Raw genomic sequence first — 25,185 nt, forward strand, 5'->3', positions numbered from 1 at the left:
TAAAAATTCTTATCAGTACGTCAAAAATATAAAAAAATTTCGAGACTAGCATTTTTATCCAACTCATATTTATTTATAATAAGCTGATTATATATAAAACCCAAACAGCTTTATAGAAATAACTTCACACGTTATTTAAGGTTAAAAAAGTAGCAAGATAGGATGTTATTAAAAGTAGAATATAAAAAATATAATAATAATTTAAAATGTCTTAACAAACTGGAGCTTAAGGAACCAAAAGCAAACAAAATGATATAAAACATATAAAGACTGTGACAAAATTATTAAAATTTAAAATAAAATATATTAATAGGCTGATTACAAATTTAAGTAAATAATGTTTTCTATATTGAGCAAAGGGTATCTTGCCGCCGACTCAGCCACTCTCTCGTCTTTCCCTCCACACTAAGCGCACTACCAGCTCTTCATCTCTCAGTTCTTCTTTCTTTTCGAGTCGAGTTCAGTTTGTTCCGAATCGCCGACGTGAACGCACGCTTGTCGCGCTTGTAGCAGTTGGATTTTTGATTTTCCCAGCCAGAGTCCCGCGTTCGTGTGTTGTGGGCCGCTTTTGTTTGTCTCGTTTTGTGGCCAGCGATTTGGCAACCGAATAAGCCAAGTTAAGAGCAACGCTACGCAGCACAAAATCCATAAAAACAAGAAACACAAGGCGCAATTAAATGCAAATGTGTGAAAGTGTAGCAAGCATTTAACCAAAAATAAAATCGCAAAAAATCGCGGCTTCAAAGTGCGAACAAGCGCGAACAGAGAAGCTAAACAACAGTGCCAGTGCGTGTTTGTTCGTGGCAGCTTAAGAAAAGCCAAATAAATATTAATATTTGCACAAGAGATCGCAGCGGAGTAGCTAACCTCACATTTAATAAAACACGTATTAAAACGGTAAGTATTTACGTCTCCTTGTTCAGTTATTACACTTTGAACCGTGCCATCTCGCTCTGTCTCGTTATCTCCCATTCGATTTTGCTTTGTGCTAAGCTTCGCTTGGCTCGCGCTAAGCTCAGCTATCTCTGTCCCACTCTCTGATCAGTCCAATTCGCCTATAATTGCACAGAAAAAAATTTACCAAATTGATGGCTCATCGGGCAATTGGTTGACATTTTGTTCCAGTTTTGATCACAGTCAGATAAAATCAATTTAAAGTACATAAAATGAGCTGTAAAATATTTGTAAACATCTTTAAATTGATCTATTAATACTACTACTACTACTACTACTACTACTAGTACTCTGCGTAAAACCGTATTTTTTCCTGTGCAAATTGGCGATGAATAACAGTTTCAGCAGTTGTAACCGTTGCACAATTTTCCCCAGTGCTTGTGTGTGTCACACTCTTGTTGTCCACAATTTCCGTGGTTTTTCTCGGCACTTTCCAGGGAAATGTGCAAAATGCTGCAGTGCAGCAGCAAGTGCTCTTCGGCCTTGGGGTGTGCTTTGCGTTTTGGCCAACCCATGAACGAAACAAAAAAGAAAACAAAGCCACACGCATTTGGCCCAAAGCTCACGAGCCAGCATATTAACACTTTGAATTTTTGGCCAAAAACCAGTTTGGAATCGAAAAAACAAACAGACACAACAAAAGTTTATTTACTACCAAAGAGAGCTTCGTTCAACAGGTTTTCATTGCGGGGACTTTTATTCGTATTGAAGGTGGAAATACCTGGGTAATGCAGGTTTCAAAAGTACTTCTAACAAACCAGAAAATGCCCACTTGTGCTTTAAAAGCTAATAAGTTGCTGATTAGAAACAGCAAAACAAAATAAGAGAAGAAGGAAGGGACAAGAATCTTCTCGCTTGTACCAATTATGGTAAAAATCGTATGACCTTATGATAAACTTAGACTTTTGTTTTTAATTCATTTCGATTCTTCTTGGGTTTTCCAACACCATAAATCTCTTCTTAGTTGATAGCCCTTGACCACTAGCTACATTTATATGAAAAATTCGGAAAACCCCAAGATTCAACCCCAAAAGTTCAACGATTATCGCTCAGAAGCAGCAGGTCTTGAATTCAAGAACAATGCTGTTTTAACAATAATTATACAATATATATAAATTTTGATTGTATTTTTTTCCGATAGTTAACATCCTGCCATTGAGCTTCTTTCGCCTGAGGGTTTTCCGAATAACTGTACTCTGGATTTAGGTTAAGATTTTTCTTCTTTGGCCCACATCAAAGGCAAAGAAGCTTTCAAAGCGGCTATAACAATGGCGGCAAACTGAAAAAAAAAAATGCTAGTCTTCGTCTGTGAAGGTAAAACTGCGGAAGTCATTTAACAGTCTACTTAACTTCTGCCAAAAAAAAAAGAAGTGAACGAAAAAAATGAAGTGGAAAACGGCAAACTGCAAACGTTCAAGATGCTCCGCTTGGGTCTTTCGTCTTGGCCACGTTAGAAAGTAGCTGTAATTGTGGCTCCGTTATTGTTATGGCCAAACCGCCACTAGTCCAACTGCAGGCGGTAAAAGTTGCCCAAAATGAATTGTCATACAAACACGTTTGTTATAAATATTTCTGCACAATGAGAGACTCATTTAAGATTCATTGTACTCGCTTTTTTAGTTGTTAGCTTTATTTTTCCCCCTCTCATTATTGAGGGCGTTTGTCCACTCGGTTGATAAGCGAAAAGGCAGAAAAACAATATTCAAAGCTGACTCCGCTTTGGTTTTTACATCTGCCAAGTGTTTTTTAGCTTTCTGCTATTTCACTCTTAGTTATTGGCGACTTGTGTTGATAATTAGCACGTCGGCTTTCAGCGTTTCTATGACTTGTGGTCCGCTCAGCGTGATGAGTCAGCCTCCTAAGCTGAAAAGAGCGTTACGATCGAACCACCATATGTCTTACTCTCCCGATCTCAGATCAGCGGGCGGTTTAACCCAAAGTCAAACCAGATCCGTGACGTAAATGGGAGACAAATACACGCAAAAAAAAAACAAGACTGAAGATCTGAAGATTGTATCTATAAGATCTGTTATTAAAGTGATATGTAATTACATACTACATTCTTATATGATGACTATAATGACTAATATAAACACGTTTTAATATAGTACAAGTTTATATTATATAGCGTAATATCATACTTACCGTATTGTTATCACCTGTTTTTTTTTAACAACTCATTTCTTTTCGTGTGATTTCAACGTGTGAGGTTTTTTACTCTCCAATCAGATTGAACTGAGATAGAACTGCCTGACCAGTCACAGGGCTTATTGCCTTGCATTCAATTAATTAATTTCAATTTTATTGCTTCAGCTGACCATAAAATCGTGAAGGGAGGAATAACCATAAGTTCCCCACTGCGACATTCTCTCGGTGGAGGGAAATGAAGTCGTTGCACTTGCTTTCACCCTAATGCCTTCATCAGCTGCACAAACGAAAAATCTCATTAATTTTCCACTTTCTGTCTATCTTTGGGTTATCTCTCCATTGTTTGTCCCCGTCCCAGTTCCCTTTATGTTCTTACTATTTTTTTTTTTTTTTGGCCCTACCTGCGTGCAGGAGTTTTCCCTCATGAAGTTTTCGGTCGCGACATGTTTTCTGATCCGTGTCCTGTGCTCTGGTCTAGTTCATTAGATGGACTTGGCTAATCGATTTCCATAATCAAACAGATGGCGCCAGAATATGAGAACGAGAATGAGACATAGCAAATGAAGCCGAGTAAATGTTGATATAATAAACCCCGTGTGGCAGGGCCAATTAGGCCTTACTCCTCACCTGTGACACAGCCACATATTTTCTCATTTGAATAAAGAAACACGACCACAGCAGGGGAAACATTAGACGCGCCTAAACGTAGAAATTAGCGGCCACAGAAAACGGGAGGGAAAAATTCCAAAAAAATAAACATACCGAAAAAGAGAAATTTAATTAAAGCCGCATAGAAAAAAATGCATAAATTTAGTCACCCAAAACACCCACCCACCTGGCATGTAATATTTGTAACCTCATTGCGGCGGCAGGGGAAAGGCGGTGTAATTTTCACGGTCCCCGATCTGCAGCTTTTCACCAACTTGGCGGGTCAGTCCGGCATAATGATTAGGGTCAGTGTGGGGTGGAAAGTCGGGAAAACTCCTGCCACCCAGCTGGAAAAGGAAAAGCAACAGCAGCGGCATAAGCATCAGCATCAGCAGCAGGTTGCCAACAATTTCTGCTTATAATTTTCCGTTTTTCATCCTCCTTTTCTTTTTGGCCCGCTTTGTTCTGGTCGAGATAAAAGCATTTGTCATTAGCATAAAATGTTCTGGCTCAGGTTTTGATCTGGAGTTTGGCCCGAAAAAAATTAAAAATGCTACGAATATTTGAACTTCATTAGTGGGCCAGCGAGCCCAAATGGGCACTTGGCTATAATTAAAATTTAAGCTAATTTTAATGCTCAGAAAAGCGGGGAAAGGCAAGCCGAACAACAGTAAGTCAGCAACAATTTGGGCCAGATATTATAAAATACCTCAAATGGTGAATGTCCAACGCTTGATTTAGCTTTAAGAATGGAACACGAACCCAAAGTGAAAGATAATGGATTGGGAAAATGGAAAAACCTACGCTTTTCCTTTGATGGGCATTCACTGATAAGAAATGCCCACGCAACAATAAGAACAGGAAGACACGTTTTCGTAGGTGCCAGTAAAAGGCGATCGAGTCATCATGCCTCGCCGAGCACCCTTGGTAGTACCCTTGTAAACGTCTCAAGATTAAAGTCACCGATAAGTCGAAAATGTACTTAGATGGCCAAGATGCCATGATAACGCCACTCCCAAGGGCCAACACTCAACACTTTGCGTGAATGGTCTGCAATTAAAGGGACTTCTGCTGCGACTCCTGTCAACGTTAATGATTGATATCCGGCCATTCGGCCTGGGAAAATGTTTGAACACACACATATTTTGCCTTGACATGATCCCCAATAACCGAAAATGTCAGGAGCCAGCCCCTCGAATTTACATCAATGGCATATCGCTTGAAAATTTAATAGCACATTAAGGGCGGACAAGGACTAACATTTGCATTCCTAATGAGACGCCCGCCACGCAGACACACACACACACACACACACACACACAATCCGTATCCACGTCCACGTCCAAACTGCAATTGGTGGGGACAGTTGGAATTATATAGCAATCAGTCGCGGACTGAAATGTGTCAATATGTTGCAGACAGGGGGTGGAGGACATGGTGTGGCACGGTATCGGTATGTCTGCAATTTTTATGCAGGCTCTATAAACAATTTACTTCATCCAGCAAAATCGGAGCAAGACTGATGGCCAGCGTACATGTAAATCAATACACAAACAAATTATAAATGCAAACAGAGACGGGGCAGATGGGGCAAATGGGCCAGACAGGAGCGAAATGTCCGACTGTTTGCACAGATTGACGCCATTAAAATCAACATATGACAGTTTTTTCTTTTTTTGCGCCCATTTTTGTGGACCCTGGCCCTGGTCACATACAAATGGGAATACCAGAGATATGTATGTATGTATAAATCCAGGCCACCTCTTAGATGGAAGTCAATGATAATCGGCCAGCGACGAAGCCACCACACAATCAGAACTAAAAACACAAAACCCAGACACGAAGACAAATCTGAGCTGGAGTCTTGCATGTTTTAAGCTGCCTGCTGTGTGGATCCACATAAGAGGTCGTAAAAACAGAGTGTCATAAACATAAAATTGATTTTGATTCTTTTTTTTTTACGTTGTCACCGCTATCTTTTGGGTCTTTCCCACTCTCTCTCTCTTCATAGGCGAATGGTAAAAATCTGTGGGACAGCTTGGGGAGTGCTTAATTTTTAATCGAGTCGCGTGGGCAGACCTTCACTTCACAAGGGGCCCCCATATAATATTGATTTCAGATGCCGAATCTATAAAGCATTCCAGTACACATTAATTACTGTTATTATTAGGACACTGCGCATTAATTATGAACGAGCCAGCGTAGATATTATATCACAAGTGTCTGAGCAGCCACTGTCCGTCCAGAGGCATAACCATAGTCATACTTTTTAATGGCCCATAAACCTGAAGGGCCAGAGAACATTATTGATATTCTCTGTATACACATATGTATTCCTAATTTATGGCGCAGTCAGCACAGAAAGTTTAATGAACCTGCAGCTTAAAATCATAACTTCTATGGCTCCCGCCCATGATGATGATGATGGTACGCCTATCTGCCTCGCAACAGGCGAGTTATTAAAACTGACAAGTAAGTCTGAGAGACGCCGCCGCCACAGAAATAAGCGCAGCTAAAGTCAAGACCCCAAATTGAAACTCGAAAATATATTACAAGACACCATACAGTGCGTCACGCATTGTTAAGGCAAGAGGAGCCGCACAGCAAGTGGCTTTATACAAAAATTGTGTGGCGAAAACGCAAATAATGTGGTCTCATATGGTGAGGTAACAAAAGCGGAGAAAGTACAAATATTATTTGCAATAGGGTTAAACAAATGTATATAATATCAATGGAATAGCAAACGTTGTTTACTGTTGTTTCATAAACTTGTAACTTGGTATACATATAACTACGAAACGCACCGTACTTTGAGCCTGGCTTACACAAATGCCAGTAGGAAATGCCCGTGGCTTACTCACACATAACGGGGTCTTCTTCGGTTGGCATCGTCGTGATTGCCGCGTTGTGGCAACACCTTTGATGCGGCTGCGCATGCGCCGTGAAAAGCTCGCAAGGAATGCATTTTCCAATAATTTAGTTAGCGCGATAAAGTGGACGGGGCAAAATGGGGGCCTACTTGAACATAATGCGATTTTGTGGCCAACCAATTTACTGATGGATCGGATCTACCTCGATTATGTTAATCGAGGAGGGAACCTAGCGTGGGAATCTGGCCCGGCAGTGCCTCGCAGCTGAGATTTCCACGTAAGCCGCTTAAGCCGCAGAAGAAGTGGGATGTGATTTCTTCCTTCTCCGCCATCGTCACTGGCAAACAGACGAGTCCAATTTTGGGCTCTGAGCCATTTGACAAATAAGACTTTTCATGTCGACATCATCGCGTTGTGGCAGGAGCAGCAGTGGAAGCAGCAGCGATTCGTTTTGTAATTATTTTGCCAAGCAACAAAATGAAAAGGAAAATTCTGTTTTCATGAAAACTGTCAGAGGCCAAAACTAAAAGCAGACAGAAGATAAATAAAGCAATGCTTATTGCTGTCCTTTGGCTGTGTGTTTGTCATGAAAACAGGACTGAAGACCGGCAAACAAAAAACCAAAACGAAAAACAAAAACACAAAAAAACAAAAAACAAGAGAAAAACAGAAGGCTCGCAAAAGAAAATGAAGCTCTAGAGAAAACTTTCATCGTTTGGTCGAGAAAATTAATTAAAAGATAATGACGAATTCGCTGTTTGAGTTTTAAACACATACATACACACACAAACAGAGATATTTTGTCAGAAAGCAATTAGAAGCGGCAACCAATTATGCGAAATAGTTTACCCAGGCAAAGGCCCCTTAAACTGGGGTTCTTTGGGGTCCTGGGGTTCTGGGGTCCTGGCCTATCCCCCAATCGGTCTTATCCGTGTCAGCCCGCCCAAGTCACCCTGATGACCTGTTTGCATGTCTGGCACTTTGCCTGTCGACACTGACGCGCTGCCATGCTAAATATTGATCAATTATGTCGGTCCTGTGGGAAACTTGGCAATTTGAGCTGTCTCTGGCAAATGCATTCGCACAATCCATCAAGCGAGTTTGTTCTAATCCAGTACATTATATTCTTCCTTTTTTTTCTATATATTTGCAGGTAAGCAGAAGCATTGAGCAGCTTTAAGCATCCGAAATTCAGAGCATATTCTGTGTGAACCTCCTTTGAGTGAGTATCCAAGGATTTATTTTGAAGTTGGGTCGTTTCCTGTCTGTTCAAACGAATGGTATTTGCTTTGTTTTCAATTGTCTGCAATCGCTCCATTTATGAGAACTCAAACATAAGCTGGGAACGAACGAAAGCTTTCCCACACAAATTTGACCTGTCATCCAGGGGCATGTTTAGCAGGCTTTGCCCGCAGGATAAGTGCATAAATATAAATGAATATTTTAAAAGCTTTTCAAGTATTATTTAAATGCGCCATCTAAGTCCCCCTGGGCTCGTTCGTTTCGTACATATGGGCTAACTCTGGCTGGCTGGATGTTGCGAATTAACATTCAGTGCGCCCCGAGCACTACATTCAAATGTCTGCCGGGCATTTGAGTAACGTCGAGCTAAAAACTTCCTCTGACATTCATTTCTTTCATGGAGCTGGAAGCGCCTTTTCTTGTTGCGGCTAGGCAGATAAGCAGATAAGCCAAGTTAAGGCGATTTCATGAGGATGCAGAGGCAATGTTGAAATTTTACGCCTCAACAGAATATCGATTAGAATTGTTCAATTTCAATTATCATCCAGGCGACCGGGAAATGAAAAGATTTTCCCAGATGATGACAACGATAATGAGCAATGGGCGGGGATTTCGGGCGGCCCATTCGAGCGGGAAACATGGAAAACGTGAAACGTGAATTGCATAAAATTTAACACTAAATAGCAAGCCAAAAAAAAACCAAACAAAATAAAAAAGTTGCTGACTTTCAGTGGAGTCTCAAATTGGGATTCTCGAGCGCGCGCCCCTTCTGTCGATTGATGCGCCAATAAAATGAAATAAAACAAAATTAATGAGCAGCCGTTCGTGCTGAGCCAGCACAGCATTGGAAAATTGCGCAAAATAAATTAAATTAAGCGTTTGTTTCCCAGGATTTTTCGTCCAAAATCGAATTGCGCCGAGTCGAGCCCAAGATGTATGGCATTTTAAAAAGTTTTAGCCCAATTTAGCGCAGTTGATTGTAAATAAGTACATACATATATATATATATATATATATATATAGTACCTACTCACAGCGAGACGACATCTTCAAAAGCCAAGCAAATCGAAAATCGTGACAGGAATGCATGAGACCGATTTTCCCAGGGGCAACTTGGAGACTTGGAGACCCAGACTGGCCCTTTTTCACTCCGGCTTATTTATCCTTAGATCGCCTTAATTGCAGCACACAACGGCACACATTTGATTCAATCAAACACAGTCATTGATTTTGTGTCTTATTATTGCGCCTTTCGCTTACTTTTTTTTCACCATTTTCAATGACTTCTTCGTATAATTGAAATTGCTTTTACTTTTTGCCTCGATTCCTTTTTTTCTTGGTGAAGGAGGGAGAGCGCGCGATCTGGCTTGAAAATTTATTTAAAGCAAAAGCATTTTCAATTAATTTTCCAGCAGCGGTTTTTGGTGCCAGCCGACAACACCGCAAAACAGCCGCAAAGAATTTTATTTATTTATATTGAGCTTGCTGGAGCAAAAGTGTCAAAGGACGCAGGACGCAGAAGGCAGGACGGGGGACGCTGGGTTTGAGGACCCCTCCGAGTCCTTTTCTTTTTGCTTTTCATGTAGATTTTATTTGCGGCAAGCAGCCGCGAGTCAACAAACATACATAAGCACATACCCATGCCCAGGCCAAGAAATTGAATTTTACATGTATTTTTAATATTTACCAAGCGGCAGCAGCCAGCAACAACAATAAAAACGAAAGCGACTTGTTTGTCTTGTTTGCGCCCCAAAGGCAGCTACAGTTTTTGATGTATGAATACCCTTGTGCGAGGACCCCGGGTCCTGAAACTTGCTGTTGGAGTTTACATTTAAGGGTTAACACTGCTGCAGGTCTTATTTTTTAAGAATAACTTTTTATTATTCTTTCCGATATCCTACAGGCACCGAAGTGTGCACTTTTGTTACTTACTTTGTTTAAACTTTGCTCAATCGATACTTTTAAATATTCCTAAAAATGCAGGTTGGCTTCTGGGAGCAATGTACTAAAGGGCATAAACTATATGAGAAATAATAACACAATATTATATCTGTCAGATTTTGATTATTTTCTAAAGGGTAGTACCCATTCAAGGACCTCCTTTCAGTTAGCAGCCTCATCTGCATCCTTTTTACCGCCGAGAAACAAAAACTGAAGACAAAACATATTGAATTTCACCGCTGTCTGTCGGTTCTTTGCAGCTTGGCCCGCGCTTTGTTATCATTTTTTTTCGGGTCCCACTTGCCATAATAAAATGGAAAATATTTGTTAACGTTTTTATGCAAATCAATGACGCTGGCAAGCGAGCTAAGCAAGCGGCATGGCCACAGAGGAAAAGATGCGGGCCAGAAGGAGGCCAAAATGTGTGGGTGGTGTGTGGAGTTGGTGGGAATTTATAATAAAATTTTGACATGGCGACAGAACAACTTGACAGCCATAAAACATCAAAAAGTTATCGCTCCATCGCTCCATCCGCACCGAATCCCTCTGCATCAGCCTCGGGCGGATGGGATGGACATGTGTCCTGGCTCCTTGGAGCAAACCGTTTTCTTATTTTCCGCTGGTGCCGTTCGTAAATTTTAAAATCAAGAAAATGCGGGAATTGCGTTTGTTTTTCCCCTCCCGGCTTCTCTCGTCTCTTCACTTCACTTCACGTTTTTTTTTCGTTCGTATAGCCCTTGTTTTCATCATCAGCATTGAAATGCATAAAGTTTTTCGCAAAAGTTGTTGGCTGGATTTGTTTGTCGCAAAGGGTCGAGAATGGATGGTAGTGAATGGAAGTGAATGGAAGTGGAGTGGGATCGAACAAGGAATGGGTAGAGCCGAAGGATCTGGAGATTGTGAAAGTTTACCCCGCTGTTCGCTGGGATTTTCCTGGGGTATTAGCGTTGTTAGCTCCACGTTTTGCCTGTGTTATACTTGATTTTGCCTTCCTCTGCCATTGCCTTGGCCCTTTCCCAATTTCGTGTACCCTCTCTACCAACTTTCTTCGTACTTTTCTTTTTTTTCCGCAGTTGACTTGACTTCACATTGCCTTTGGCCCTGTCGTGAAATTTGCTTTGGTGCGTATGTGCGTTTTGGGGCCAGAGATTTGTCAGCCTTCGAGTCAGAAAGGCTCGGCAATCTTTTTCTTGCGGTTAGAGGCGAAACCAATTTGTAGATTTGAAAAGTTTCTCTTGAAAACCGTTAACAGGACACTTTGAATATTACAAGAATGAGGGGATGAGAGTCCTTCCCGACATCTTGGCACTTTTTTATGCTTTTTTTGGCACTCTTGTGGCGGTAAGGACAAGCGAATAATAAGTTGGCAGGCAGCTGACACAGAACGAGAAGTTGGCTTTTATTAGCTGTGAGAGACCCTTCAAGTATCTGGTAATAAGTTTTCAAGATTTTCCCTGATAACCAAGTAAATGGAGACCGGCAGAGGCCTCTCGGATTCCTTCATTCTTTTGTGCCCAGTCACTTGGGACCTTTTCAATACCCCATGCTCACCTTTTTACCATGCCTCTCAAACGAGGCAAATATAAATTCCGAGATTAAAATCTATATGGTGTGCATATTTCGCGCACCTTGACTTGTTTGTTTTTTACCGAGCACCCTCTATGCTTCATTCACTTTCAATAAAAAAGCATAATTCTGGTTTTACAACGCGAGGCCGCCAAGGATAATGCCAAAGAATCGCCATACCAACGCACAGCGACATGGATGGCAAACACATTCCCTCGTCCGACTGTTTGCATGTGTGTGTACGAGTGTGATAAAAGGGATTTAAGATTCAGCGAACGATAAATTGCGGTAAAAGGTGTCTCTCATTCCGGGCAACAAGGATCCGGATCTGTATCCTGCGGCCGTGTTTTGCTGATAGCCAAAATCTTTCGCATTGAAAACATGATTTTTAACTGGCAGAGCTGAAAGGCGAATACGACAGCCTTCGTGTGTGAGAAGGCTGTTTGCATGGTGCACAAATGAAATGAGATTTCCCAGCTGAGATAGAAATACTTACTCACTTACAGATGGAAAAATTGCGAAGTCTAATTTAACCAAAGCATGATATTTAAATGTTATTTAAAGATTGATTCTTAAATATTTAAATTTGAACCAAAATCTTGAATGAAAGCATCTTAAATCTTTGCCTGCGGTCGGAATATTAATAACATAATATTGTAAAATCCCAAATAAGAAGACTTTACTCGTTGAGTTTTTGTAAGAAACTGATTTTATTTGGAAATATCTTCGGTTTAAATAGGTGACATGAGAATCGCATCTTAAAGTAAATGGCCTACGCAGAGGCCTAAGTAAATAGTCCCCGCCTTATCGAGGTCCCACGCTCGGGCACATCTGCCTATCTTGAGCGGCGAGGACCTTATCTGTGGTCTCCCACTAAGGGACTATTTTAGGAGGCGGGGAACGATCTCAAGTGACTGACTCATGTAGTGTGCACTTAAATTACATGTTTTTGAGCAATGCACCCATGTCGCCTTAGATAACAAAATCCTAAATATAATTTATCGCTCTCGATTCATTTACATAAGATATGAACGGAGCCCAAAATTGTAAGTCTTTAAATATATTCGTGTTCATGTGTGAACAATATTTCTCAATTTTCTCTCTGTGCACAAACACGCACACAAGCGCGGAGGCAGACTAACGCACACATTCAGTGGCATATACATACGTACGTGTTCCCATTCAGGTGGAGCATATGAGAAATTCTCAATTTGAATGCAAACATGCTGGATTATTATGATTTTCTTCCTACCGTTGGCAGTTTTTCTTGTTAGTTTGCTTGCTGGCTGGCTTTTTTTTTTGTGCTCCCAATGTGGTGGATGCTGAGCTCCAGCTCCTGGGTATTTTCCGTATGCGGAATGCCTTTGCTAGGAATCTCTTTTTTGCACCGTGCTGTGTGACAAGTATTAAGTGCAATCAAAAGAAGATTTACAAGCGTCATGAATGAAATATTTGCACCACATATGGCCGCACACACGAACGATTCACAGATTGTATCTCTGTTTCTATCTGCATCCGCATCTGAAAGCGTATCTGCACTTGCGCATAAAAACCCATTTCACGTGGCTTCATATTTATGGTTGCCCAGCCCATTATCCCAAAACCAAACACTTTGTCTATCTTGATCAGTCCGCAGGCGACTTTAATTATTGATTATGACACAGAAAACTCAACTGGTGTCGGGTGTGGGGGGATGTAAAAGTCAGAAAGGGTCAACTGGCAAAGTGAAAGGATGCGACATCCAGTTGTGGCAAAAAGTCGCTAATAAATTTGTAGCTCTTTGCTACGTGAAAGCGTGGCTTTTGCCCGCTTGGTTGTTTGTTTCGGCGCTTTGGTTTTTCGTTACATTTTCCCAGGCGGTGGTAGTCGCATGACTTTTGAATAACCTTTCCCACAATTGTTTGTGCTTGTTGTGCACCAAATTGCACAGACAATTGCCGGCGACTCACTGGATTCGTAGCTTCAGATTCGGATTCGGATTCAGATTCAGCTTGTATTCGAGCCACAGTTGATTGGCGCAACTCGCTATCACATTCGCATATTCATGATGACACACACATACTCGTATGTGCATGCATAACTAAGTAATACAGTCGGCAAACTGGAGTTCGCCTCCATGATTTAGCAATTGAGACGACTACTACGACTACGACTACGACGATGACGACGAGCCACGATTAAGATGCGCCAGCTGGCTGGATTACATTGAATTGACTTTGGGGCCATAATTGATGGCTTTCCAATTCGCAGGGACTCGCAACAGCCGTATATGGCTTAAAAGTCGATATCCACCCGAGCCTTTGATGTAATACAATGCGCGCTTCTCGCTTTTGACACTCCCCAAAAACTAATGATCTGGCAAGCCGCAAAAACCAAGCGAATTCGAGTGTGGCTCGGGCTGGCTGGATGGCAGTTAATAAACGAGTACCAATTCTCATGAGTGGTGGCTCTTCTGGTTTCACTGGGGTTTTAGCTTTCGCAGCAGATTGTTCATTTCGAGTGGCACTTCTTTAATTAATAATCCATAGCCTGCTGATAATTGCAAAAAGAAGATTGGCTCATTAGCATGAAACAAATATCCAAGATGAAGATGCTAGATTATCTAAGCTGAGTAATAGCCCAGTGCTATATGAGTTCTTTAAAATATTTGAAAATGATAAGATAAAACCATAAAATATGTATTGTACACTTGTATAAACCACTTTTATACGAACATTTACGCGTAATCTTCACTTGCTTTTAATGAATCATTTCCGAAAATTATTCTTGATTTCGAGCTGCCAGTTTTTCTTTCCCGTCAAAAGTTTGACTTGAGCAGGCATTTAGAAAGCGATTTGTTCAAACATTTCTTTGGGCAGTTATCGGAAGTTAATGGCTGCGCTGATAATTCCCCAAATTGCTTCTCTTGTCTTTAGAGCATAATTTACGCATCGTCGCGGGCGAAATGATGTGTAATACGTATACGTATAAATGTATGTATATACTATGTCTGCGCCAGCTGGCATGTGAGTGGCTCATAAAATGGCCGTTCACAAAAAAATTGGGCTCGAAACGGCAGTAAAAATCGATGCAGGCCAGATATACACCGCTGGCATGTGTGGCAGTATGTGTATTTACCAGAAATTTACCAGCGGGCTTTAAATTGTAAAGCGTGTTCGTTCGGACGAAGACCCGCGCAAAATAATATGCTAAGGTTTAAGGTAAAATGCGGAGCTCACGGCTGTGGCAAACAAATATTGCGCATACGCCGTGTTAATTTGCATTGTTATCAGACGCCGCCACTGCGGTTCGCTGATGCGCATCCTTAGAGGCATGGCATGGCCATATCCCCGCTGCCGCCGCTCCACGTGGCGTATGCGTAACTCCATACGTCGGTTTGTTTTTATGCCGTATGTGTGTATGCGTTATTAAATTTATTTGACTTGACGTGCTCACACACAGACTCACACACACACCCGCACAGAAGGAGGCAACAGCAGCAGAGTAGAAAATGAAATGAGGATGCGGAAATGGCTACACAAACATCGGCAACGGACGGAACAGACGGAAGTTGCGTTCCAAGGTTTCGGATTCCAAGTTTTGCGGCTGCTGGTGGCTATGCAACTGCCCCAACCGTTCTCCTTTACATTTCTCATTCTCATTTAATATTTAAATTGCTTGTGGTTAAAATATCTCATGTGCTCTTGTGGCAATTTATATTTTAAATTATTAATTCTGCCTTATTACGTTACATTCAACCTTTTTTGCTCTCCCCCAATTCTCTTTACCATTTTACCAGCTCAATTTCAAGCTCGACTTCATATTTATTCAAAAACATACGCCATGCCCAAGCATCAGCTCACATGACTTAGATTTTTTGGATGGGGGCGGATTTGCTTTTGGGTTGGCAATTGAATTTGGTCTCTCTTTGGATTTTCTATTTGCATTTCAAAAGGAATTTTCAATTAAAATGTCAACATAATTTAGAATTATTTGTCGAATCTATTCCATTCGCTCATGTAAATGGGATCTAGGCTGGATAATTTAATTTTAACTTGTTTTATATTCTTTAAAGGAGATACTCAATAGCCTTGAAGCAAAACTAAAATTGCATGTTGGGTAAACAAGAAAAATTACAGAATTACTTCTCAGTATTTGCTTGTATCTTAAGCATTTCTTTAGAATTTCATTGCCTTCGATTATTTTTATTAAAATTCTAAAGCCATCGCACAACAAAAAACATGTGCTCTTTGACCTTCAAAAATATATATTTATTTGTGTCCAATTGAATTCAATATAAGCCTTTGATTTAAATTTCTTTAGCGATAACCCATTCTTGATTCCATAAATATCGGTTAAATGTTCTTTATCATTGTTGTGTACTCGCTTTCTGTATATGGATGTAAAAGCACTCTTTGATATTCATTTAAATCGAATAAAGGCAGATAAGAAGTGGCTGCTGCCATGTACAACTGAGTTGCTCTGACTATCAGTCTGAAATCCCCGCGCCCCCCTTACGACTATGTTCATATCGTTCTTTGTGCCTGATGGGTATTAAAAACAAATACATTTTATTCATGGCTGCATGTCAAAAGTTTTCGGGGAATATTTATTTCACAGTGGCTTGTATTTATGCCGTACATACCGACCTTCTCAATTCATTCGCGTCCAACATTTTTTCTCTCTGGATGAAAAAGTTTTTTGCTTTCATTCAGCGAGTCGCATGTGAATTTTATATCCTTTATTTACGCATAACTTTTCCTCACGCGTTGCGCAACAAAAGTTTGTAAAACCGCTGAAATGCAATTCGCAGAAGTTGCGCGTAACTAGAATGGCTGATGCAAATGAAACTTTAATTTGTATTCATATATAAAGCATATTTTTGTTGAGTTTTTCACAAGCTGAACTCCGCAAAATGGTCAACACGTTAAGTTTACGGGTTTTGTTATTTAACCAGATAAACACGCTAATTGGTTGGCATTATTTTAAGCTGCTTTTGTATGTTGCCTTATTCCAATTTGGCATTAAAGCTCATCAAATGCTTATCTGCTATCAGCACCCAGCCAACTGCTGAAAGCTACAGATCCTGGCCACGCATTAGGACAAAAAATAAATGGAAGCCTTAATAAAAAAGGAAATGTCGCATAATCGCGTGTGTGTGTTTGTATGTGTGTGTGACAAATGATACATAGCCCTAGGGAATGAGGGTTTAGCAGTTCATAGACCCCCAAAGCAGACGCCCAGTATTTTTCATTAGGCGCGAAAAATATTAAACAGACGACAGGCAAAAATTATTATCCTGAATCTGGCAGCCAGCGGTGGCGATGATAACAAATTACGTATACGCATCACACATACGCCGCGTTGTCGCAGGAAAGCTCATCAGCGGGAGCTGGCATTCCGCATATTTTTTTCCCGCCTGTTATATTTAAGCATCGTTTTAGCTCCACTCGAGGCAACGTCTGGCTGTGGCAGTTGGCCCTCTAAGCTGTTGTGATTGTCAGTTGCGTTGCTAAGCTGTTTCAGCCGGGTTGGGAGAAAAAAAAAAACAGAAGGAGGAGTAGGAGATGTTGGTTCCATCATCAGCAAACAATTGTTTACTCCTCCAGCGATGCGTGTGCTCGGGTCCTCGGGCACTTTATTATATTTGTAATATGTATTATGACATTTCTTTTATGGGCTTTTCCCTCTTACCCGATGATTTGTCGATCGAGCAATCGGCACGGCGCAGTGCGTTAAGCATTTATTAAGCCCAAATGCGAGGGTGGCATAACAACCAACTTATGGCTACCCAAGCTCACGCAGGAAGTGGGCGTAATTGCGTTTCTATGTTTGCTATTTGTATGCCTTCATGTGTTCATTTCCGCACGCAAATAAACAGGATAAAATCAGGCAATGGCCAGAGATTCAAGCAAACCCGAGTGCCACACACCCACCCCCTGCTAGAAATTATTGATCGAAATACAGGAGGTGCGGTTGCGATGGGGGACTTCCTGAAAATGATCCCGAGGCCACATAAATTCATTCTTTATGAAACGCAAGCATGCCAGATTGAAAGGGGTGTTGACAAATCCTGGGGCCCCAAAGCCTGACCTGCGGCACTTCATAAAACGTAATCCGAGTGCCAGGGCCGCTTATGACAAACATAATCATTAAGCCATTATTATTATTACACTTATGGCGGGCGGGTTACGCCGCCTCCACGCACATAAATTACTCGAGGATATTGTGGGTTGGACTGCCGTGCCAACCGGAGCAATTCTCAATGATTTACGGTCCATATTCCGATTGCCGGCGAAAAAGGATGGCAAAGGATGGCAAAGGAGCCGAAGGCGACGCCGCTGCGTTTCCATCGATAAACAACTCAAAATGAAATGCAATTCCGAGGGAAAATGCAAAAGGAAGCTCCTCCTGGCTTCCAGGAGCCACGAGTCCTGCGACTGTCTGCGGCAGACCATCCTGCGTATCAAGTGTGTGCACAGCCTGACTTGTCCATCTATCTGTTTGTCGATATTGGAAATCCGATTTTATGGGTTTTTATTTCGTTTGACTATGCGCTGATTTTCAATTGCTTTCGCACTCGCTCGGCGTTCACCCCATTTTCCTCCGGTCATCATTTTAATAATAACTTTTGCCAGGGATGCAGGACCTTCTCGTCGAGGTCCTTGTGCCCCTTCTTTTTTTTATATCCCAGTGCGGCAAATTGTTTGTCTTTCATTCTCCAGTACCACTACCATTCGTTCTCGTTCTCTGCGGTCCCAGCCTTATTTTTGATTTTATGAAATATTTATGTCTGGCTTTGGTCAGCAGGGAAATTGATTTTTCCTACCACCTCTTTGGGGCCCCCAAGAACCCAATCACCCAGGCACCCAATCACCCAATCACCCAATCACCCAATCACCCATTCCCCATTTCACTTCGCCTGTCACGTACATGTCCTGCGACAGCCTGTTGAGAAACAATTACAGTTACGCCCAGCGTCCAAAAAGGACCACGCACCTGCGTCGTCCGTGCAAAACAGGTGTTGACATGTGTCGCGGCAACGAATTAATAAATATTTTATCATTTGTATAAACACAACATTTCATTAATTTTTATATATTTGTATTTGTGGCCGCCGGCATGCGCGCATATCCCTTTGTCTGTGACTATGCATATTCTTCTTAATTAATCGGCCGTGTCGCGTAGTCCTTTGTGTAAAATTATTGGTAAATGCAGCCGGCAATTAAATACTTAATGCCAAAGTGCAGAGTTAAACAGCCGCAGCGCATTGCAGCGCAGCAGAGAAACCAGAGGCATTGTCAACATCATCATCAACAACAAAGGCAGCAGTGCCAGGAATCGCCATTATCGTTATGTTAATGGAGTGGCGCTCCAAAAAGATGGCCATAATAATAATAATAATAATAATGATAATGATAATGATAAAAACGATAATGTGGACAATTCCTTTTTGCATATTTTCAGTATTTATTATCAAATGCTTTCAATTGGGTTTCAACCAATTAATTTTCATAATGACCACATAGCCGCTGTGCTTCAAGAGCGACGTGCGATTTCAATAATTTTAATTAACCTATAGACAGTGCTTAATGTTGCCTGTAAATAAATTAATGTGCCAGCCGACAATGCCGTAATGCTGCTTAACTTGTTAATCCTTGCAATCCCGAAATCTAAATGCCCCTGAAACGGCATTAGCCAGTTTGACACTTTTACTCACTGTTCTTGTCACTCAGTTACTTCTACTTTTATTTAGACCTGCATATTAAAAACATCATTTTTCATTTCCTGCTCCCCGAAATAAGTGGGTGGTAGATGTTTGGGGTGGGGTGTCAAGTAGTTGGCAGTGGGTGAAGGTCGCACGCACATGACGACAGTCATCAGTCAGTTGGTTAACTCGCTGTGGCCCGCTTTTGGCCCACTCTATGCGTTTAAGTGCTTGTTTGAGGTTTACTCGCAGTGTGACCATAATCTGCCACAGACACTTACACACACAGAGCGACGTCAACAGATAAATAAACAAGGACGACAAGGACAGACAATCGGCATAAGACAGAGACGGGGCGAGCGGATATAAACGATGTCCTGGCATAGCCTGATTAATGATGTTGCGACAATAATTAATTATATGCCTGCATCGGGGGAGTGACGCCTGGTGAATGGTTGGGTGTGTTGTAAAATGTGCGATGTGGAGTGGGCTCAGTACAGGGTTTTAGTGTGGCCGATACCGCAAGTATTTCATTTCATTCGCGCAGCGTTTTACATGGCTTGGTGTTGGTAAGCCACAAAAGCCACTAAATGTTGCCTAAGCCATTTCCACGGTGGACAGTGGCGTAGGTTTGGGTTTTGCCGGAGGTTCAAACTCAATATTTACCAAATTACGCTTCTGAATATAATGGTAAGTTCCAATGGTAGCTTTGAGAATGGGTACAAGCATCTAAATTTAATCAACTGGAACTCAAAACCCCTTCAGAATTTTGCTGCAACCTCCTTCGTTCTAATGTGAGCTGCGAGCACGTCAAAATATATTAGACTCGATTGTTATCGGACACTCCTTTAGCCACTCAAGTGCTGGCAAAGCTTTGGGGTAGCAATTAAAATGCAATTTAAGATATTTCTGCATATCCCTCGCCTCGAAATGCTTCGTCCGTGTTTTTCGCGTTCATTGCCAGCGCGTTTTTCACCGTTTGCCAGTGTGTGAGTGCATGATTTAGACATTTCAATTTGCATGTGTTAACATGCAATGCAAAAAGGATTCGATTCTTATCGCTGCCACATGCCAAAGGCCAAAAAAAAAAAGCACTTCCAGGCGGGAGCAGTGCCCGAGTCCTGTCTGTGGATCCCAGAAACTGTTGGCCAGTACAGAAAGCACTTTCCGCCACTTTCTTTACTTCAGTTGGAGTCGAGGTTTATAATGGCGCAACTTGCATGGCATGCGATGTGCAGCACACTCCCACATACTCAAACAGACATATGTATGTACATATATGTGCTTTGCGCTTTCCTTACCTCTCCGCAAATGTGGAAATTTGAATATCCTGCGGTAATTTCCACTATTTTTAGTACTTTGTTGCCCTTTTGAACTGTCATTACTGCGGCTTGCGGAGTTGAGTGAGGAAAATGCTAGAAGAAGTTGTCGCAAGGGGTTAAGCGACTGCCTGCTGGGTTTGGGTTTTGGGGGTGGCGCATCTTTTGTGCCATTCACGAGTTTCTTCGCCCTTCCGTTTTCCGCTTCTCCCTGTCCCCATCCAGCCCCCACAATCCTTTATTTGCATGCGAGTTGAGTTACTTTTTATGGATTCCTGCATAAGCGGTTGGGTTACTAACAAAAAATATAGCGACCATTTATATATATATATATGTATATATATTCCGCAGAACTTGGCAAACTTACACAACTTTGATGGGGATTTTTGATTACTTCTCAAATGGCTTCCAGCTCCATCAAGTGCCCCACCGCTCCTCTTTCGCCCTAATGCGCAATTAGAGCGCCATTCGTTGATTGAGAAATTAGCCAAGTTTGAGCTGCTCCCGTCAAAAGACCGTTTTCGGCGTGGCCGAAAGGACTTATGTGGCATTAAAACGTTCAGAAGCCATTCTTCATTATGCTGGCCAAAAGCGGATGACTGCGGACGAGTGCGAACGTGGTCATTGCGTGAGCCTCCATTTTGGCCACTTTCCCAAGCATATTTCTGTGTGCGTGGCAATTGTCCGTAGTTGGGCAAAAACTTGGAACTCGCATCTAGCACTGGGTGCTGTTCAGAATGCCAAATGTGTCCTGAAATGCTCTAATGGCAATAATACTAATTTTTGAAAAATTATACTCATTTATAGCGAAGCAAAGATATTTGTACTTGTACAAAATATTTGTACTTGTACAAAATATTGTACTTTCAAAATCGAGCATTAAATTTTTTCTCTGTGTACTTAACCATCCAATTTCTCGCCTCGTCCTAATGTTGCGCCTTGGAGTTTCAGGGAAATTGACCAGCTCCACTCGGGCGATTTCCACTAGCACATTAACCCCGAATCGGTTAAAACGCAGCGAGAGCCCCACAAAATTGGCACGTTAAAAGCGTCTATAAAATGCATGTGTAAACAAGCCCCGAACTCGTGTCCAATTATGGCCGGCACACACGGATTGGTGGGGCAGGAGCTGGTATGGTATGGGGAGCTTTAGGAAAAAGGCGCTTGGTGGAGATGATGAGGTGGGGCGGAAGCCGAAAGCAAACTTTTATCTAAACAAACAGCTCGTTTGGGCCAGGCCAAAATGGACGGCAGTTGACTGGCGGAGCAGCGAGGCGCGGCATGCTAAAAATAAATGAAGACATTAGCGCCGCTCAAATGACATGTTATCGACTTTGAGGGCCAGCGGGCCAAGCGATGGCGAACACCGCAATTACCGTTAGCAACACACACACACACTCGCACACACATGGCCGTGTATGTGTTAACCTGGATCATAAATAAAAAGCTATAATGGAGGTAACCTTTTGGGGGCAAAAAATAAAAGACAGAGAGTGAGTGAGAACAACGCGGCTGTGACTGCGTTTGCCTTTCAGCTTTTTTAAGCGCGCTTCAGATTCTTGCGAATGATATAGGAACATGCAAACTTCCGGCGGAAGTGCAGGCGCGCGACAGAGACGGAAGACCATTTCCCCCGTACTCCCAAATACACGGACACGAAAAACCCATTAACACACACGTACACACTCATATATGTGCACACACACTTACTTCGTTTTGGGTAGCCGTTTTTTATGTGTTTGCGATAAATTCTCATTTCGCCGAGCTGCGCTTTTTCGCCGCAATCAGTTGGGTGGAAGCAACATAAATATTTTACCATCCAGCCAGACTGACAGACAACCAGGCAAACGGCAAACAGCCGAACAGGCGAAGGGTCCAACGATCAAGGGAAAGGACATTGGACAGGAAATGCTCGAAGGCGCTGGCGATGCCGATGGCGATGGCGAAAAGGCCACCACATAAAGTTACAAAAGTTGCGGCATTTTCAAAATGCAAATTACCATGTGCGAGTTCTTTGGACGCCTTACCCCTTGCTCTCTGCCCTCTGCCACTGCCCCTAACCCCCCCCCCCCTCGACGCCCCGCTAGCACTCAATCAAGCCACTCGAGCCCATCAATTAAAGGTCATTTACATGTCAATGCAGCGACCGGCGGCCAGCAGCAAATAACGAGAATAACAGCAACAAACCGCAAAGTTTTACACCCAGCACAACTTCTCTGTAATTGAAGCATTTTAGCCCACGTCATTCCACAGATTTGTATGGCCAACTGAAAACAGGGGCGTTGATTACTCAAAAAGGGGGGTTTCGAAATGAATAAAGAACAAGGTGTCTAGACATTATTAGTATGTAAGATGTGCCAATAAAGTCCTGATGACTGAAAAACTGCAGATCGAAGCATCTGATATGTGAGTTTAAAAAGCCCCCTTTGCCGACGCCTCTGTGTAATGGCCCTTGCATGTTTATGGCCCCCATTAAAAATCATGCTCCTTTGGTTGGGCGCAAAAGACTTTTGTTACGAAATTGCATTTGCTGTTGCCAAATACTTTGCAGTTTGTAATTTTAACTGCGTTGCAATTTGTTAAGTGCAATGGCCAGTGTGTTTATTTTGGAGAATTTAAGTACAGACCCATGGTCTAGCTACAAAAATAAAGTTATTAAATTCACGAAAAGATTGCCAAACAATAACTGGCCACTGAGATTATATGTTTTTGAGCGACAGAAATTAATTTAAAGCCGCTTTAATAGCCAGAGAACTAACACGCAAACGCATAACGACCGCTAACGCACAAACTGAGGCCAACAAACGGGCCTTTGTTTCGTCAACATCATAATGTCGCCCGCTGTGCTGCTTCCGCGACAGCGGCTAAAAGTTCCAACCCATTCCACCCCTTTTTGGCCAAGACCCCCCAGCCAGCAAACAGCAGCAAACAATCCGCACAACACCAAACGACCGACCCCCCACCCACCCACTCACTCACTCAGACACCACAGAGTGTACTAGTCTGATTTGCATTTTCGACATTGTTTGGCCCGATGATGAGTGCCACGCCTCCGTCGCTGATGGAACCCATTACCAACCCATTCCGCACTTGGCATCGACGGCAATTTATGTGTTGCATTGTTTATGACAGATTTATCGCAAGTTAATGACATGCGACCGCTGATTTATGTAGCCAACACAAATATGCCAACGAAATGACGCGGAGCTGACAGGACGAACGCATACGCATACATACGGCATCCGAATCCATCTGAATATCTGAATGCAAGGATCCGCCAGATAAAAGCACTAATGAGCACACCTCTGCGGATCGAAATGGAATATATGCCATTTGATCCGCACTATTGGATGAGTGCTGCAAAAAAAAAGAAAAAAATCAGATTATTTTCACATTAACACAACGGCATTTTCCTTTCGGCTTTTTAACTTCCTTGAAAGAGGTACTTAACTTATATGATACGATACGATGTTGTTGGTGACCTCAGAATATAAAGAAATTATAAATTACTATCCTTTTTTAGACTGCATTTTACTTCACACCTATTTCATCTATGTATAACAATTTCCATGTTGACGGCAGTCTGCGTAGTGCCAAAGTTAATTCATAAAAAATTAATCATGTTTTTTTTTGAGTCGCATTTTTAAAGTGCCATATTTTACACAGTTTTTTAAAGAGTATTTGATGGTTGGCCTATCCAGTTTTCAAGTTTTCACGTTCATCGTGCAGTTTCTTTTCCTTCTGTTGGTTGGGCGCTGTAATTTTAATAATAAGAAATTGTCAGCGCATAAAATGAAGTCCAGACAACGGCAGCTGACACAACAACCCTCAGTAGTGGACCTTACTGAACAGCATCCAATTCCCGGACTGCCGCCACTTTTAATTTAAAGCTGTTGTTGATGCTCGTATATAATAATAAGTGCTGGCTCTTCTTCTTCTGTAAACTTCCTTTCTGGTCCCGGACATGCAAATATTTATATGCCAACGTTGAACTTTGTTGATTACAAAAAAAAAAAGAGCGGAACGGAAAGGAAAGGCACACGAAGAACGGAGCAACAAAAGTGAAAAGATTTTTTGTATCATTCAGATAGGTTTTTTCTCCCAGTTGGCTGAGTAATTTTTTCGTTTTCGGGAAGTAGGTTAAGACACACTTTTTTCAAGGCTTTCGTTTGCCTGCCTTTGTACGCGAATAAGTTTATTTGGTCAAAGGTCAAGTGTAATACAGCCGAGAGTGATGTACTCGTATAAATTCTACACATACATTTGTATATATCTGCACGATCCTTTGCGTGCTTTGAGAAATGGCCTAGCCAATTCGGGGTTCCAGTTTTTTGAGGTCAGCCATATATTTCAATTAGAGTTGAACATGCAAAGCATAAAGAATAAAATTCCAGCGGCATGAAGTCAAACATTCTCCGTTTTTACTCCGTTTCTTTTTTTATTTTTTGGCTTTTGTGAAATCCGAATCCCACAGGCTACAGAAAGCCATCGTGTGGTAATGCTAATAAAAGATGATTTATGCGTGTGGAAAATGAAGCACATATTCTCGTGCAACTTCCCAGGGAACTTTGTTGTGGTTAATGCGTGCGACTCGCTTCCTGGCCAACAAGCGGCAGCAGCAACATGGCCATATCGACTTTCCACTCGTCGAAGAAGTAGCAGAAGGTAATTAACACGCTGCACAACAGCAACCACAACTCAAAACACCTAGAGCGTCAGCAGCAAGAACAATGCATAAATCTACTTTCCTGGTTCAATGCGCCGGCTGCGGTGAGCAACAACAGACGTGATTAGAAAAGAAAAGAAAAAC

At 41.9% G+C, this 25,185-nt stretch overlaps 1 protein-coding gene across 3 annotated transcripts in view, besides 1 other annotated feature; it reads left to right on the top strand.

The window, feature by feature from the left end:
* The first annotated feature begins 457 nt into the window (after positions 1–457).
* Positions 458–25,185, top strand: part of Tl (Toll) — a 43,363-nt gene continuing 18,635 nt past the window's right edge. For 2 of the 3 annotated variants that reach the window (NM_079794.3, NM_001276066.2), the window contains exon 1: positions 458–897. The gene's annotated coding sequence lies outside the window, so the exon portion shown is untranslated. Of the gene's footprint in view, positions 898–7,773; positions 7,843–25,185 lie in introns of all 3 variants that reach the window. The other variant, NM_170287.3, reaches the window with a different exon arrangement.
* Positions 12,025–12,452: a mobile genetic element.

This window comes from Drosophila melanogaster, chromosome 3R (genome assembly GCF_000001215.4).
Source record: "Drosophila melanogaster chromosome 3R".
Classification (NCBI taxonomy): Eukaryota; Metazoa; Arthropoda; class Insecta; order Diptera; family Drosophilidae; genus Drosophila; species Drosophila melanogaster.